This window comes from Phascolarctos cinereus, unplaced genomic scaffold (assembly GCF_003287225.1).
Source record: "Phascolarctos cinereus isolate Bilbo 61053 unplaced genomic scaffold, phaCin_HiC Scaffold_3;HRSCAF=262, whole genome shotgun sequence".
In the NCBI taxonomy this organism is placed as follows: domain Eukaryota; kingdom Metazoa; phylum Chordata; class Mammalia; order Diprotodontia; family Phascolarctidae; genus Phascolarctos; species Phascolarctos cinereus.
In genome coordinates, this window is record NW_027555736.1 from 258,481,440 (window position 1) to 258,499,577 (window position 18,138).

The 18,138-nt window shown below is 39.0% G+C and overlaps 1 long non-coding RNA gene across 2 annotated transcripts in view; it reads left to right on the forward strand.

The window, feature by feature from the left end:
• The first annotated feature begins 3,955 nt into the window (after positions 1 to 3,955).
• The window catches only part of LOC144456210 (uncharacterized), a 93,796-nt gene continuing 79,613 nt past the window's right edge, over positions 3,956 to 18,138 (forward strand). For both annotated transcript variants that reach the window (XR_013485125.1, XR_013485124.1), the window contains exon 1: positions 3,956 to 4,382. This is a non-coding gene — a long non-coding RNA (uncharacterized LOC144456210). The remainder of the gene's footprint in view (positions 4,383 to 18,138) is intronic.

Below are 18,138 nucleotides of genomic sequence, written 5' to 3' on the forward strand. Positions count from 1 at the left end.
GGTAAATTTTATTATTTTTTTCATTAAACCTGCCTCCCTTTTTTTCTGCCCCATATTTTTGGGGTAGGATTTGTATACTTTATACTAGTAAGACCAAAGTAGTAGGGTAGAAGAAGGATGAAGAAAATCTCATGTCAGGGGAGTTGGAGGAAAGGAAAATGAATTGTATAACTTTGAGAGAATAGAGAATTATTTTTATTAATGAAAATAATTATAACATTTATATAGTGCCTTATTTACTGTTTATAAAGAACTTTTGTCACATTAAGAGATAGTAGTTCAAAATAATACCCCCATTTTATAGGTGAGGAAACAGGCCAAGGGAGGTTCAGTCTGAAGTCACACTCTTTTCAAGCACCCCTGGTAGAGTTAGAACCCAGACTTTCTGACTCAAATACAGTATTTTTTCTACTACACTACAATCCCCAGTTAGAAAATTTTCATTTTCATTTCTTTTAAAAACATGTAACTTTCTTTTATATCTTTTTCTTTCCTCTCCTAATTTGTTCAGCATCCCTGTGAGAAATATTGGGATACGAGATAAAACATCTAGGATTTTGTTTTTTCTTTATATAGCTCCTAGCTTTGTCCAGTCAGGAAACCTTTTTCATACTTTGTAAAGCTGTAACAAGGCCTAAATACATTTTTGCACTTTGGTTAACATTAATACCTATAATTTCTGTTAATTTACTTAAAGGTAAAGATCTTTTTCGTGAGAGGAAGAGGACTTCCTCCCCAGGGTTGGGGGAAATACTACTTTGAGATGGTTGGAGAGGCAAAAAAAAAAAAAAAGATTCTCCCTAAGACAGCATTTACCTTTTACAAGCAAGCAATAATAAATTGTGATGAAGTTCCTCAACACTTGAAGATATGGTTCCCATCCCTGCTTTTATGACACCCCAGCCTGTTTCCTGTTATTCTTGGTTGTGGCATTCTTAAAATGCATTTTCATTCATTATTTTTTTATAAGGTCACAGGCCATTTTTAGAAGAAATGGGCAGTATAAAATCAAGCAAGTATAATGCCCCAGATCAAAAAAACATTGGGAACCATATTTGAAAAAATATTTTAAGTGGAGAGTTGTTTTAGCAAACCTCTTCACCAGATCCCTGTTTCCCTTTGGGCTCAAGGAGATTCTTAGGAAAAGCTGGGAGATGAAAACTGGAGCATTCTTTTCCCTCCTCAATCCTTTAAAAGCTATTGGAGTTGGTGTCCTTCCAGTTTAGCTGATATAATCATAGAAAACAAGGAGTAGATAACAGAAGTAACAGGTATTAATATGTTAAGTGAAGTACAAAAATGGATCTGGCCCTTGTTATTGCTTTACAAAGTGTAGAAAAGTTTTCCTGCCTGAACTGGAAGGAGGACTTGGCATAGGTTTGAAGATAAGCTGCATCCCTGGTAAATTTTTAAAAAGCAAAGGTTGTTAGTCCTGGAGGTGGTGAAGTTACATGAGTCAAAAAGCAAGTTTTTTCATGATCTTTGCCATGGCATCTTGCAATAGAACTATTTTTTTCAGTAGAAGACGTCTGTTTACAGCAAGGAGCTAGAGTCCGAGTATCAGGGGCAAGAAGCAGCTTAAAAAAGTATGACTTCTGGCAGCAGAGAAAAGAGCTGACTACGGATTCAAGACAGAACTAGCTTTGGTTGTTGAGAGTTGACTTAAAGGGAGGAGCAGATCCAGGGCACTCAATGGAGGAACTCGCCAAGCAGAGACATTACAAAAGTTCCTGTAGTAAATTGAGTTGCCTTGCTCGTATATATGTTCCTTGTGGCCATTTCTTTTTGAATAAGTTGTCTTTCTTTCTGTTCTCTGCCCCTAGAGGAAGTGATTGTATTAACTAAGCTGGGGGAGGGGAGGATTCCCCTCTGTCCTCCCTACTACAAGTAGATTTCCTAAAATAGGACAGGCAAGGGGGAGGAGAATCAACATTTATATAGCACTACTATATGTCAGACATTGTCCTAAGCGCTTTACAAACACCTCATTTGATCCTCATAACAATCCTTTGAGGTAGGTGCTGTTATTACCCCCATTTTACTGTTGAGGAAACTTAAGCAAACAGGTTAAGTGACTTGCCCAGGGTCAAATAGCTATTAAGTGTCTCAGGCCAGATTTGGTCTTCCTGACTCCAGGCCTTCTGCTCTATCCACTTCACCATCTAGTTGCCAGAAATAATGATAGCAACAGATCTGGTGTTAAGGCCCCTCTGGTTTGTTTATAACAAAAACTAAATGAGAGCATGATAGAGGACTAGCTGAATGACTTTGGTGTTAGGGCTGAGGCAGTTAGGGAGTGTAATGGATAGAGTGCTGGACAAGGAGCCAGGAAGATTTGAATTCTAATGCAGCCTAAGATATTTACCAGCCTAAGCAAGTCACTTTAACAATTTAACACTTAATTCCTTGTTAGCCTCAGTTTCCTCAGTTGTAAAATTGGGATAATAATAGCGGGTGTTTCCCAGGATTGCTATGAAGATTGAATAAGACAGTATTTGTAAAATGCTTAGCACAGGGCCTGACAAATGCTTAAAAATTCTTGTTTCCTTCTTTCCTCCCTTAGGCATTTCTCTTCAACTAAGAGCTAACCCCAGGAATTAATTTCATGGGAGACATATGTGAAAAAAGAGCAACTTTTCCTTTAAATATCACCAATAACCCATTTAACTCCTGGAATTTTAAACTTACTGCATTTCTTCTGTATCTCTAGATAGCCTAGGCTATATTTTGAAAGGAAGTAATATCTTTCTATGGTGTGTGCTTGTGTGTAGGGAGTGAAGGGTGCAGTGAGTGGAGAAGTGAATAGGGGAGTATTTTTGTATGGTGATGGCACAGGGTTGTTATGGGTGTTGATTCCAAATGAGTGAATGAGCTATGTTCACAGTAGTTTACTAAATCTGTACACCGATGTTATATGTATTTACCATATGTGGTGTATTGATGGTATATGTTATACCCAGTCATGCATGTGATCTTAAGGCGAAAAAATGGGGAAGTATGATTTATTTTTGTTTTAAATTATTGAAGCCTTGCAATCCTCCAAAAGGAGCTGTTTAGTTGAAACCAATAAAAATAGAAATGGAAAAGTTGCCAAAGCCTCAGCTCCCTGCAGAGTGCAGGTGGAGAGAACAGATCAGAGTCCCACTCCAATTCAGCATTAGGGTTCTCTCAAAAAATCCCCGCAAAGCGATTTTACCCTTTCCCCTCTCTTTAATAAGGATGGGTCTTGAATAAATCTTTTAAGAAAAGCTGAACTGTCAGTTCCGTTGCCTGATTTCCAACACTTTCCTGAAATTTACGTGTCATTGAAAAAGTCTGGCTTTCCTCTTTAGTGCTTGAACTAATCTGAGAGCCCAGCTATGTTTAAGGGTCAGTCATATTCTAGCCTCCCGGCTCCTCCTTCCCATTCTTCATTGGCTTGTTTTCAGTAATGGATAATGTTCATTTGTTCAGCCAAATATTTGGTATGGGGAATTTACCATGAAATTCTGCGAATAGTATGTACCTAGTTAAGAAAACAGTCCCAACACCGCAAACGTCAGCATGAAAACCAAACTGCTAGGGTGTTTTAACTCTTTGAAGACGGACCGACGTGCAGCGCGAGGCAAGGGAGGGCTTTCCTTTGTAGTCCGGTGCTTAGCCGGGTGTCCCTGCTGCAGTCGGTGCCCTGTGGAGGACGCTGTGATCTCGGAATAATGGGGTTGATTTCAAATGCCTTTCCTGCTATTCTCTGATCATTTCCTTAGATAGTTGCCTTTTTACAAATGGTAATTCAGAGAGAAATTGCGGGGGTGAGGGGTAAATCCAAAGAGTCCGCACCTTCGAACGTTTATAATAGTCAAGACCAGAACACTTGCTTTGTGGTCCCTTCTCCCCATAACTTCAACTTGAAACTGCTTAAGAAGGGGGAAAGGGGGGGGGCGAGGGGAAGGAGGAGGAGAGAACGACCCAACATTCGGGTCGTTGCATAATGCGCTAAGCCCCTGCCAGGTGACCCGCTGACTTTGTTTTCTGTCCTGACTGTAACTTCATTCCTTTCCTCCTTGCCCCCGGCTAACGTCACACAGAGAGTGACACAAAGAAACCGCAGCTCTGGCCGACCCTCGCATCCCTCCGGCTGGACTAACTTCAAGAACTCGCAGTCCCCTCCACCCCTTTCCTTCCCCGCCCCACGCCCGCCGGGTTTCCTTTTCCTGTGACTGAGGGCCCGGGAGAGGAACACTGGCCGGGGAGGCGGGGAGCCCGCGCCGAGGACTGTGCCGGGCGGTCGCCGGGAGGCGCTCGAGCCACTCTGTGGAGGAGAAGCCCTGGAAAGGAGCGGGGCGGGCGAGTACCACGCTGAGTCCCCTGGGAGGCGATTTACGGAAGGAAAGGACCAGTAGGTGCGAAAGAGCTGCGACTCTAATCTAATTAATACAGTGGGGGGGGGAGGAGGAAGAGCTTGGCAGAGGGAGGAAGGAGACTTCCCAGGGGTGGGAGATATATCACGGAGAATGGTGGAGAGGCTCTCCCTAGGACAACATCTTTAAAGTCATGTACCCTGCCCTGTCCTGGGCTGCCAGAGTGGGTTAAACAGAATTTGCTCTTTTAGTTTCAAGTTCCAGAGATCAGAGCTCATACTCTTCGTGAATAAAAAATAACAGGTCACTTCGGCTGAAAGATTATGCCTCCAAGCCTTCCACGAGATTTTCTAGGAATCATTGAATTAAGGTTCCCAGAATATGCCTGTGTGATCCTAGACATAAACTCAGTGGAAACTTGGTGACATAAGGCTTCACCAATTGCCTCACCACCTTGAATTGTGTAAAGCAGTGAAATGCTAAAAAGAACAATAACTGATATGAACAGGTAGGGGGGCAGTCTGTGGCTTCACATTTCACATCAATCAGACGGTTATTTGTACATCTTAGGAGTGTAATTACTCTGGGATTGGTGGACAGTGTTAATTAAACATAAGTGCAAGCATTTTGATGTTTACAAACATGAAAGCAGTTCTAAAATGAAAATATGACAAAGTTGAGAGCAATGTGTAATCCCCTGGGATTTTGAGAACTTTTATTCCATCCTAAACAAAAACTAGTTGTTGGAGGATCCATAATCTCAAAATCATAACTGTGATCACTATCTGAGAAAGGAGCTGATTTAAGGAAAACATTGAGTTGCAGAATCTGGATCTGGTGGATCAGGGAAAATGAAAACAGCGAAAAGACTGGAGGTGTACAAGGAAGAAAATAAGGAAACCTCAAATCTGTTATTTTTTTTTGGCCTTTGTTGTTTTAGGCAATGGGGTTAAGTGACTTGCGCAAGGTCACACAGATAGTAAGTGTTAGGTGTCTGAGGCTGTATTTGAACTTAGGTCCTCCTGAATCCAGGGCTGATGCTCTATCCACTGTGCCACCTTGCTTCCCCATCACTGACTGATTTGTAAAGGAGTTTGGATATTACTATGAATTGTTAGCTTCAAAAGATCAGAACGAGCCATGAGAAGTCCAGGAGCTAGAGCCCACACTGGAATTTTCTAGAAGCCAGATGGAGAATAAAGTCCTTAGAGACCTTCCTGGCCCAATCCAAGCAGAGATCCTATTTATTGGCTATGCCACATTTGGGTGAATTTAGGTATGTGGTGTGGGGTGAATGTTATGTAGAAACTATGTTAAATCTATGTCTACTCTCCCCAGAAACTGAGATGGTATAGGGAAAAGTATATTTCCTAGGCATTGAATCAGATGTTTGTAACTTCTGTTCTTGCTATGTCTTTGTAAAAGCTTTAAAAAAAAAAGCAAGCCAGTCAACTCAGTAGACATTGTCTCTTAAGAGAGTCATCTCTGACAGCAGGGAGGAGCATCAGCTATAGAGGAAAAACTTAACCCTTGAGAGGGAATCACTCTTGAACTTTCCTTCCAGAGTTCAGCATAAGGAGGTGGGATTTGTTTTCTTCCCCATCAGCAGTAGTATCTCACAGCAGAGGAATTCAACCAGTAGAAAATGTGGTATTCCAGAGAAAACAGGCCTTACAGAAGCTAGCTTTGGATTCTAGTTGAGCTTCAGAGAGTAAGCAGGTCCAAGGACCTGCATAAAATAACAAATGACTCAGTAGTTACACTGCACCTAGGAAGAGCAGGATGAAGATACCATGAGAAAATTACACCAGGGTCCTGCAATGCCGGAGGTATGAATTGCCTTGGTCACACATGTTCTTGGTGTGTGTCCATTCGGCCCGCTGAAGCTGTGTGTATTTGGGGGAGAGTGGGTACAAGGTTCGCTGGGAAAATATTTTCCTGGTAGTACTTCATATCCTGACATTTCAGTAAATAAATGCCTTTGCTTTTTATCTAATTGTGTCAAATGGCTGACTACTAAAAGTGAATGTAAACCTCATGAACTATAGTTTTAGGAGTATAAATACACAGAGGGACTTTGAACCTGGTTGGTCTTAGATGCAGGAACACAACCTGTAAATTAGGGGAGAGAAGCCCCAGAGGAAATTCTGGATAGTATTAGAACTTAACTTGGAATTTCTAGCCTTTATGTTTGAACCATTTTTGGTCAAAAATGAATTTTGAGTTGCTGTATTATTTTCAGATTCTTCATGGATTAAAAAAAAAGATTGGACACAAATAGGGAACAAACTAATCTTAGATTCCTGTAAGTATTTATACAATTTTATTTTACGACACTAAAGTTACCTTTTAGTGTTGTGCTAAATATTATGTTGGCAGCTAGGCGGTGAGTGGATAGAATGCTGGGCCTGGAGTCAGAAAAACCTGAGTTCAAATGTGAGGTCCAACACTTACTAGCTGTGTGATCCTGGGCAAGTCACTTAACCCTGTTTGCCTCAGTTTTCTTATCTGTATAATGAGCTGGAGAAGGTAAAGGCAAACTACTCCAGCATCTTTGCCAAGAAAACCCCAAATGGGCTCATGAAGAATTGGATACTACAACAATAAATGTTATGTTAAAATAGTTAATTTACCTCCAAAAGATAAATCCCTTTACCACTAGAAAGCTATTGACTTTTGCAAAGATCAGACTCACCTTTTGCATAGCAAAGCATTCCATTTAACTCTGGAGGAAAGATTCCGGTGGTCATCCAGCTTACACTTGAAAAATCTCCAGCTTTAAAAGGCTTTTAGGACCTAAAGGTGTAAAAGACAACTTATGCTTTATTTATTTATTTATTTATATTTTTGCCAGTGCAAGCTCAGTTCAGACTTTGAAAATGATTTATTACTCTGTGAAAAATATCATCCTAATAGTCATCTGAATCAACGCACAATTCAGAAGTGTCCAATTTATCATGACATTATTTTTTGTAGCATATGAACAAATGTTCTACTGGCAGATAGCTTATAGTTAAGGAATAAATACTATTGGAATGTGCCATTTTACCATTTGGCATAATATTTTGAGCATGAGATGCTCAAGCATCATTCCTACCCATTGAGCTGCATTTCCAGTCTTCATATGTGTATCATTAGGCAGTTAAGTTGGCATCTTCCCATTTGAATTGTAAGAATTATTTTTTATATTTGGGAATTATCCTTCTATGTAACTATATGTGATAACTAAAATATCTTTAATGTTATACTATAATTTTCTTGTTGTTTACTTATTCAGGAGTGTTGCATTATATAGACAGACTTAGCTGTGGACCTCAAAACAGGATACACTTCATGTTTCACTGAATTAACATAAACTCTTTCTTCTCATTTGTGCAAATGTTCATCTTGTTCTAAATGTATATTAAATATAAATCAGTAGCATTTTTTTTCTTGGATATGGGGGGTGAGAGGTTTTAAGCCTGAGACTTTGGGAGGATCATGATGCCTTTGACAGTAATAAGGGATTTTGGAGAGGGGGAAGTTTAAAGGAGTTATAAGTTTAGTTTTGGAAATGTTGAGTTTAAGAAGTCTACTGGACATCCAGTTTGAGATGTATGAGAAGCAGTAAGAGATGCAATACTGGAGGTCAGCAGAGAAGTTAGGGTAGGATAGGTAGATTTGAGAATCATCAGCTTAGAAAAGAGAATTAAATTTAACCATGACATGTATTTGTTTGTTTGTTGTTTTCCCTAATAAATTCTGAATTTTTTTGGGGGGGTGAGGCAATTGGGGTTAAGTGACTTGCCCAGGGTCACACTGCTAGTAAGTGTCAAGTGTCTAAGGCCAGAGTTGAGCTCAGGTCCTCCTGATTCCGAGGCCAGAACCATATCCACTGAGCCACCTAGCTGTCCCAGATTCTGAATTTCTTGAGGCAGAGATTGTCCTTTACCTCTTTTTGTATTCCCCAGTGCTTAGCACAGAGCCTGGCATATCATAAGCAAATGTTTGTCAGCAACCAAATGGATAAATTATAGTTGTTAAAGCAATTAATAATGAAGACAGCAGGTTTTATTCTTGGAAATAAATTTTACTTGTAATTTCATGTAGAAAAAAATGAATGATGGTGATAAATATTATTAATGATTTGTGAGCAAGAAATTATGTAATACAATAAAAAATAGTGTAAAAATATCCAGAAAACCCATCATTAGAAAAAGAGGAAGTGGCTAAGTTAGCATATTAGATAGCACCTAGTGAGGTGGTACATTATCAACTTAAGTTCTTGAGTGGTACCCGTATTGTTAAAAGACTTTTAGTATGTTGAATGGATCATTTATCAATAATTTGAAAGGACATGGACAAGAATCATGTGATGAAAAAGTATGAATACTTATTTTAGGTTTGGAATTTTGGAATTGCCTGAAGGCATCAGTCTTTAATAGGAATTCTGAGGAAACTATAAGGGGTGGATGAAATTCCCAAAGCCCAGAAAAACTTCACTTTATATATTTAACAAGGGAAATGATAATTAGCACACTAATATGTACAAAATATTTCCTCAATGGATGTGGGATTTCATTGATGTGACAAATTGTGGCCATCTTTCTCTTTCTACCCTTTTTCAGATCTTCTCTAAATCACCTACAGGGAATCCATTAAATCTTATTCTAGATCTCATGATATGACAATACCCACGAAACATACAGTCTTCACTCTTGCTACATCACTCTACCTCCTTTTCTGGTTACATATCTCTTTGTTTATATCTTTTATACTACTTCTGATGTGCAGTTTTTTGCATGAGGGTATGGAGGCTGAATAATTATAAATTTGGTGCTTCCAAATCTATTGTCATGACTAAAAATTATCTCACGAGTACTATTGACAATGGGTTTCATTTTCACATATCAAAGATAGTAATATGAAACATCTTTTTCATGTAGGCTGGGCAGATTTTCATTTAAAAGGATGAAAAAGGCCTTGATTAAACAAATTCAAATACCATCCAAATACCTAATGATAATAATAATAATAATAATATTAAAGCTTTAAGGTTTGCAGAGTACTTTACACATATTCCCCATTTGATCCTCATAACAACCCTATAAGGTTAGCGCCATCATTATGCCCATTTTACAGATGAAGAAACTAAGGGAGAGAGCAATTTAATGATTTGCCTAGGGCTATACATCTAGTACATGTCTGAAGCAGGTTCAAATTCAGATATTTCTGACTCTTAAATAACAAAGTCTATCCACTGCACCCCCCAGTTGCCTTTGTGGTAATACGCTACAATCCATTTGTGGCCAGTATTTGTCTCTCAGTTGCCCTTTTAGTGACTTTCACCTTGAACTCTTCAAAGACTATGGTAATCTAATAATTAATGTTGTCTAAAAGTGGAATGGACTCCCTGACTTTCCCATAACCAAATGTATTCCATCAAAGTCTGAATGTCTACTTATTTGATATTATAATGGAGATTCTTCTGGGGTATAGATTGGATTAATTGGCTATTGAGATACCTTCCAGTTCTAAAATTCTGTGATTCTATGATTCACTTATATATAGTATAACAGAATACTTGTGTTAAGCATGGGTCTTTGAGGCCAAGGGATATTTCATTTGATTTTGTATTTCCAGTACGTAGCATAGTACATGACATATACTATAGTGAGTACTTAATAAATTGTCAATGATTATGGTTTCAGAGGGAACCTTGACTTCATTTAAAATACTGTAAAACATCTGTTCTCTTACTTCTGAACATTAACTTAACTGTTAGTACTCTGAAAAATATTAAAATAATCCAAAACCAAATTTTCCTATAAGAAAATGAAATACTAGGCAACTATCAACTTGTCTTTATTGTAATTCAACTATACTTTTTCTGGACCAGGGCAATCCAATGATTCAGGCTCATCGCTAAAACCTAACAAAACACTCATAGACCCCAAAATTCAATAAAAACAATTTTACATAATATAAATTATGAAATAAGATATGATTACTAATTAAAATGAGGTGGTTCCCTCAGTTTCTTCATTTTCCATAGTCACAATAGAAAAATATCTCTTGAATGAAAGTAACAATTCTGCTAAACCTCTGGTTTAGCAGATCTCCCCATAAGTTGAGCTTTTTATGCCTTTTTTATCCCTTTAAATGGAAATCTGCCCAGCCTCCTTAAAACAGATATAAACTACATACCTGTACCTACACATTCTTTTGCAAAGATGAGCCCTATGATTATGTGCATTGTATTTCTTTGAGGCTATCAGTATAAATTCTATGATTCAAAATCTATTATCATGAATAGAAAATTATCTCCCATACATATACTATTGACAATAGGTTTTCACTTTCACATATCAAAGTAATAAGCCATCACAGATAAAACCCCAAAAGTAATTACAAAGAAATTAAATGCATGTAATCATAGATAGGGCTGGTCTTTGCAAAGGAATGTGTAAGTACAGGTGTGTTGTTTTCTTTTGACTTCAATTAGCTAAGAATAGTTAGGGTAGAAATTTGTTCTTGTAAAACTAAGGAAGAACCCAGCTGTGATCTTTATGTATAACTAAAAACTTTTTGTAGTACTTATTGCTTTTTTGTGATTTTTTTAGGGGGGTGGTAAAATAAACAAATTACATTAAATGAACAAAATAAAGAAAATTAAACAAAAGGGAAATGAGGTGTTAATTATTTCACATGAAATATTTATTTTCAAATTTAATACTAATTTTTTTCGGCCAAAGACAAGGTTTATTAAAGATCTGCCATATTAGCCAGATTCTTGAGGAATCTGAGAGCTGTGAGGTGTTAGCTAGATTCTGAGAATCTGAGCAGTGGCTAGATTGTAAGAATCTGAGTACCTTAATGGAGACAAGGTGGACCTTATATACAGAAAGACTACAGGAGGGATCTAGGAGTGGCCAAGTACTTTGCGGTGACTGGAAGAGGGGTCTAAGGAAGATTTGGATGGCAGTGGCCAGTAAACTGGGGTGAACAGAACTCCTGGGAGCTGGCCATGTGGCCAAGGGAGAATGGAGCCTAGCTAGGATTAAAGGTGGGAAAGGTCTGGGGCTATAGGGAGGTAAGACAATAGAGGGCTAGGCTAGGTTAAAGGTAACAGAGAATTGGGAGATTGGGTGTAGCCACAATGAAAGGCCAATTGATGGGATTCTAGCCTCAGGCGAATGCCAGAGATTTGGCCATGTAGGGAAGTCCAGGGTTTTTTCCTTTCTGGGGTCCAGATCCTAACCCCATCATTCCCACCTCAAACAAATGGGACCCAAATTCTTTTGGTGTAAGGGGCGAAGGCCTCGGCTTCTGAAACTACTTCCAGCTGGCAAAGGGGTCCCAAAGAGGAGGTTGACTGGAACCAAGCACAGGATGCATCCAGCGAATAATGGGGAGACATTGGATGGTACTCGCTGTTTGCTACCAACTGTAGGTGAATGGGTTGTAGTCTGGAAGATACAAATCTGACAGAAAAGACTCCAGGGCCCAGATATAAAGCAGGGACTAGATTTAGGGCCCAAACATGAGAGTGATGGGGTGTGGGCTCAAGCCAAGATCTTCACCCCTTGCCCAAAGGGAATCTGGCTCCCATTTGTCTAGCTACTTGTCTCCCTCTTAAAGCCCTAGCCCCACCTTTTGATCTTATTCAGATGCCTTTCAAACTTCCAGTTCCCTTCATTATCTATTGCCATTGTCTATTCAATCTCTCAGACCTTCCCATGGGAATTTTCACCTAGACCCTTTTCCCAGCCCCCTCCTCTGGCCATCCAAAGTTACTTTAGTGTATGTAAGATCCACTCTGGCCCCCATTCAAACCCTGAGATTCTCTCATGCCCAAAAGGCTGAGACTTTCTCATTCCCATTTGTCCCTACTGGCGTTACTAATGTTCAGATTCCTTAAGAGTCTGGCCTGTATGGTTTATCTCTAATAAACTTTTTCTTTGGCTGGAAGAAGATTTGGGTTGAATTCATTCAGGTAAGGCTCATGTTGCGATCTTGGGGTTCCAGCACCCCTGCACCTCTGGACCTCATCAAGAGGATAAAACATCCTTAGTTCTGGTTGGATTCAGATAACTCAGTTTTCCAGCCATGTGGTATCAAATCCACCTCATAGCCAGAATCAGGAATAGCCAGGTGGGTAATATTCCCTTTCAAAGGAACATAATGGGGAAACTGAGCCAGGAGGATCCCATCTTAGACTGAGGCTAAAATTGTCCTTTCAGCTTTTCCTGATGCTGACTTCCCACCAGTATCACATTCTCTGAGTAGCTTGTGGCATTTCTCAGATGGTAGATTATTGATTTATCAATGGATTATTATGATCCATTAGACAACTCAAAATAAAATCTTATGAGCTTTTACCTCACACAGCAAGTTTCACTAATCACAGCTTAGGAGAAACTTTTCCAGGATTTACATCTCAAATTTGAATTTGTCCTGGTCTAAAAAGCTAGTAGTTAGAGATTATTTCTATAGACTTGCAAATTCTCAGCAAGCCGAAATGCAAACAAGCTTTTTGGCAAGTTTACACATTAAAGCAATAACCAACAATAGCCAAATTATTTTAGCAGTAACCAAACTGTGAAAAGTTGTTTGACATAACTGATACAAAAAGTTCACCATTTTGAAACATGAAGCAAACTCATTACCAATCAGGTGACTTCAATTTTGTTAAATGTATTTCCAAATTGCTTTACACAGAGAATCAACATCTCATCATTAACAGTTAAAACCACAACTTTAAAAGAGTGTGCTTACCTAAGTTTGGAGGCTAGCTTTTTTACCTTGAGCAGGGTGTGCTGAACCTGGGTGATGCTTCCAGGCAAAGGTTGCCCTGGAGCCCAAGGCCATTACCAGTGGGGCCCATGCTGTAGCTGCTGCTCCTTACCCTTCCTTCTTTTCCCCAGGTAGGGGAGGGTGAAATCAAAGGTGAGGGAGAAAGGGTGAAACTCTCTTCTCCAATGAGAGGGGTTAACAGATACCCTCTTGATTCAAGAGAAGAGAGTGACCAGGATTGTAAGGAGGTGTTTCAAAACTCCTTCATGATCAATCACAAAACCTCCAGAATCTGTCAAGATATTTTTAGCTGTTCTAACTTTTCCCCATAACCTCCATGAAGGAGGATTCAGGGGTGTAGAGGGAAGGGAGTAAGTAAGCCTCAGGGAACCAAAAAGCAACTGCAGTTTTTTTCAATTCCCTACCGCCAAAAGAATTGACAGAATTGGGCATACGCTTTTGATAGGACATCCATCCTTGTCCTCTATGCTGCAGAAGGTGTATCCAGGTCCATGGCCTTGAACCGACCCAGTGGACCAAGAGCCTGAGAGCATCAGGCTGAGTGTGAGACAGTCTCGTAACTGCCTGCTCAAAAAGCACCTCCAAGCCTTGGTGCTTGGAGAGTGACCCCAACTGCAGAACAAGAAAGGAGTGGGTGGGGGGAGGCTTACATACCTTCCAGTCTTGGCTGAAGAAGAATTTGGGGTTAGGAAGTTTCCCCTTTTGGGCCACTAGGCCTCAGCACATGCTAGACACCACCTTTAGGATTGCAGCTGAACCCCAGGTAAGCTGCCAGACCCCTACGACCTCCAGCAGTGCCAGCCACTCCCAACCCCACCCCTCAACACAGCACCAGACATGAGGGTCCCCCAGGACCCTCAGGGCAACATCAGCACAACATCAGGTAAACAGCCAGGGCCTGCAACCACTGGCACAAGAAGCCTGAGACAGCGCCCCTTCCACCCTGATGCAGAGTCCTGATAAAGAAAGGAAAAAGCCTCCTCCCTCCCCCTCACCCCCAAAACCAAACCCAACAGAAAAAGAACCTGACCAGATGAAGTTGTTATGGTGGCAGGGAAGACCAAGACATAGACTCAGAAGAGTACTACACTGTCAAAACACCTATGGGCAGAACCCCAAAGAAAAACAGGAAGTGGTCTTGAGACCAAAAACAACTCATGAAAGAGCTCATAAAGGAGCTTAAAAATCATACAAGAGAGGTACAAGGAAAAAATGGGAAGAGAAATGAGAGTGAAGTAAGAAAATTATGAAAAAAAGAATCAACAACTTGGAAAACTGCTTAAAAAGTAGAGTTGGCCAACTGAAAAAGGAGATACAAAAATCCACTGAAGAAAACAACTCCTTATAGAGTACAATTGACCAAATGGAAAAGAAAGTACAAAAGCTAACTGAAGAAAACAACACCTTAAAAGTTAGAATTGGGCAAGTGGAAGCTAATGAGACTATAAAACATCAAGAATCAATCAAACAGATTCAAAAGAATGAAGAAATGGAAGGAAATGTAAAATACCTCATTGGAAAACAATTGACCTAGAAAACAGACACAGGAGAAACAGTATCAGAATGATTGGACTACCTGAAAGCCATAGAGAAAAAGGAGGACCTGGACAGCATTTTTCAAGAAATTGTCAAGGAAAACTGTCCTGATATCCTGGAACCCGAAGGCAAAATAGGCATTGAAAGAATCCACTGATCACCCTCAGGAAAGAGATCCCAAAATAAAAATTCCAAGGAACATTATAGCCAAATTTCAGAACCATCAGGTCAAGGGAAAAAAAATACTCTAAGTGGCCAGAAAGAAACTATTTAAATATTGGGGAGTCACAATCAGGATTACGCAGCACTTGGCAGCTGCAGCATTAAAGAATCAGAGGTCATGGAACATGATATTCTAGAAGGCAAAGAAACTAGGAGTACAACCAAGAATCACTTATCCAGCAAAATTAAGCATAATACATCAAGGGAAAAAATGGTCATTCAATGAAATAGAAGGATTTCAAACTTTCACGAGAAAACCAGAACTAACAAAAATTTGATCTTCAATATCAAAACCTAAGAGAAACATACATAGGTAAAAAGGGAAAAGAGAACATAAGGGATTCACAGAGCTAGACTATTTACATCCCTACACAGGAAGATGATACTTGTAATTCTTAAAAATTGTATCACTAATAATATAGCTAGAAGGAATATACATAGACAGAGGGTATACATATAAGGTGAATATGAGGGAAGGACATAAAAAAATTAAGGGATGAGAAAGAGGGGCATAATGTATATAGAAGGAAGAGAGAGGTAGAATGGGGTAAATTATTTCATATGAAGAGGTGCAAAAAAACTATTACAGTAGAGGGGAAGATGGGTGACGAGCATCACTTGAATCTTACTCTCATCAGTATTGGCTCAAAGTGGGAATCATATACACAACCAGTTGAATATAGAAATCCATCTTACCTGACAGGGAAGTGGGAGGGGAGGAGATAGTGTAAAAGCAAAGTGGGGACTGACAGAAGGGAGGGCAGATCAGGGGAGGTGTTAGACAGAAGCAAAACACTGGTGAGGGAAAGGGTAAAAGGAGAGAGAGGACAAACAGGAGAAAGAATAAGATGGAGGGAAATACACAGGTAGCAATCATAACTGTAATGTGAATGGGATGAACTCTCCCCTAAAACAAAAGCAGATAGTAGAGTGGATCAAGAAATAGAAAATCCTACAATATGTTGTTTGCAGGAAACACTTCTGAAGCAGAGAGACACAAATCTGTTATGCTTCAGCTGCAGTAAAAAAAGCGGGAATAGCAATCCAGATCTCAGACAAAGTAAAAGCAAAAATAGACCTAATTAAAAGAGATAAGGAAAGAAACTACACCTTGCTAAAAGGTACCATAGACAGTGAAGCAACATCAGTACTAAACATATATGTACCAAGTGGTATAGCATCCAATTTTTTTAAAGGAGAAGTTAAGTTAATTACAGGAAGAAATAGACAGCAAAACTATACCTGTGGGGGACCTCGACTGTCCCTTCTCAGAACTCAATAAATCCAACCGAAAAATAAAGAAGAAAGAAACTAAGGAGGTAAATAGAATATTAGAAAAGTTAGATATGATTAAACTTTGGCATGATTTAGACATAAAGAGTAACACTATAAGCAAATTAGAAGAGTGTGGAATAGTGTACCTGTCATGTCTATGGGGAAGGGAAGAATTTATGACCAAACAAGATATAGAGAGCATTATGAAATATAAAATAGATAATTTTGATAATAAATTAAAAAGCTTTTGTACAAACAAAACCGATGGCAACTGAGATTAGAAGGAAAGCAGAAAGATGGGAAACAATCTTTACAGCAAGTGTCTCTGATAAAAGCCTTATTTCTCAACTATGTAGAGAACTGAGTCAAATCTACAAGAATACAAGCCATTCCCCAATTGATAAATGGTCAAAAGATATGAACAAGCAGTTTTCAGATGAAGAAATCAAAAGTATAGGCATATGAAAAAGTGTTCTAAATAACATTTGATTGCAATTTAAATGCAAATTAAAACAACTCTGAGATACCACATCACGCCCATCAGATTGGCTAATATGACAGAAAAGGAAAATGATAAATGTTGGAGGGGATGTGGGAAAACTGGGACATTAAAGCACTGTTGGTGGAGCTGTGAACTGATTTAACCATTCTGGTTTTGTTTGTTTGTTTGTTTGTTTGTTTGTTTGTTTGTTTGCTAGGCAATGCAGTTAAGTGACTTGCCAAGGGTCACACAGCTAGTAGGTGTTGAGTGTCTGAGGCTGTATTTGAACTCAGGTCTTCCTGACTTCAGGGCCAGTGCTCTATCTACTGCACCACTTAGCTGCCCCCTGATTTAACCATTCTGGGGAGCAATTTGGAACTATGCCTAAAGGGCAACCAAATTGTGCATCCCCTTTGATCCAGCAATATCACCACTAAGTCTGTATCCCAAAGTGATCACGAAAAAGGGAAAAGGACCTACATGTGCAAAAATGTTTATAGCAGACCTTTTTATGTTGAAAAAATATTGGAAATTGAGGGGACACTCCTCAGTTGGGGAATGGCGGAACAAGTTGTGGCATATAAATGGAATACTATTGTGCAATAAGAAATGATGAACAAGCAGATTTCAGAAAAACCTGGAAAGATTTGTACTAAATGATGCAAAGCAAAATGAACAGAACCAGGAAAACATTGTACACAGTATCTGCAACATTGTGTGATGATCAGCTATGAATGTCTCATCTCTTCTCAACAACACAATGATCCAATGATCATGAAGGAAAATGCTGTCCATATTCAGATAAAGAACTGATGGACTCTGAATGCAAATCAAAGCATGTTTTTTTCATTTACTTCATTCTTTCTCATTTTTTTCTTTTGATCCATTTCTTTCACAACTGTGACTAACATGGAAATATTTTTACATGATAGCACATGTAAAAACTATCAAATTGCCTACCATTTTCAGAAGAGGGGAGGGAAGGGAGGGAGAAAAATGTAGAACTCAAAATCTTGTAAAAATGAATGCTAAAGTTTTTCTTGACATGTAAATGGGAGAAAATAAAATATTATTTAAAAATAAAACCATTAAAATGTTACAATGAGAAAAAAATAATATTTGGCTTTCCTCCCACCTCAGAAAGTTTGAAGGAGAAGGTTCAAAAGGAAATGTGAAGGTAGGGAAAAAATTAGATGACCAATAAACTAGTTTGATCTCATATTTGACTGAAAACTAAGATGACTTCCACTGATGAAAATTATCAATCAATCAATAAATGTTGATTTAAGTATGCCTGCAATGTACCAGGCAATGTGTTAAGTCCTAGGGGTATAAAGAGGCAAAAGACAATTTCTACCCTAATAATCTAATGGGGGAGACAACACACAGACAAATCTATACAAAGCAAACTACATATAGAATAAACAGTAAATGATTAATGGAGAGAAGGCACTGGAATTGAGAGGGCTGGAATGCTTCCTATAGAAG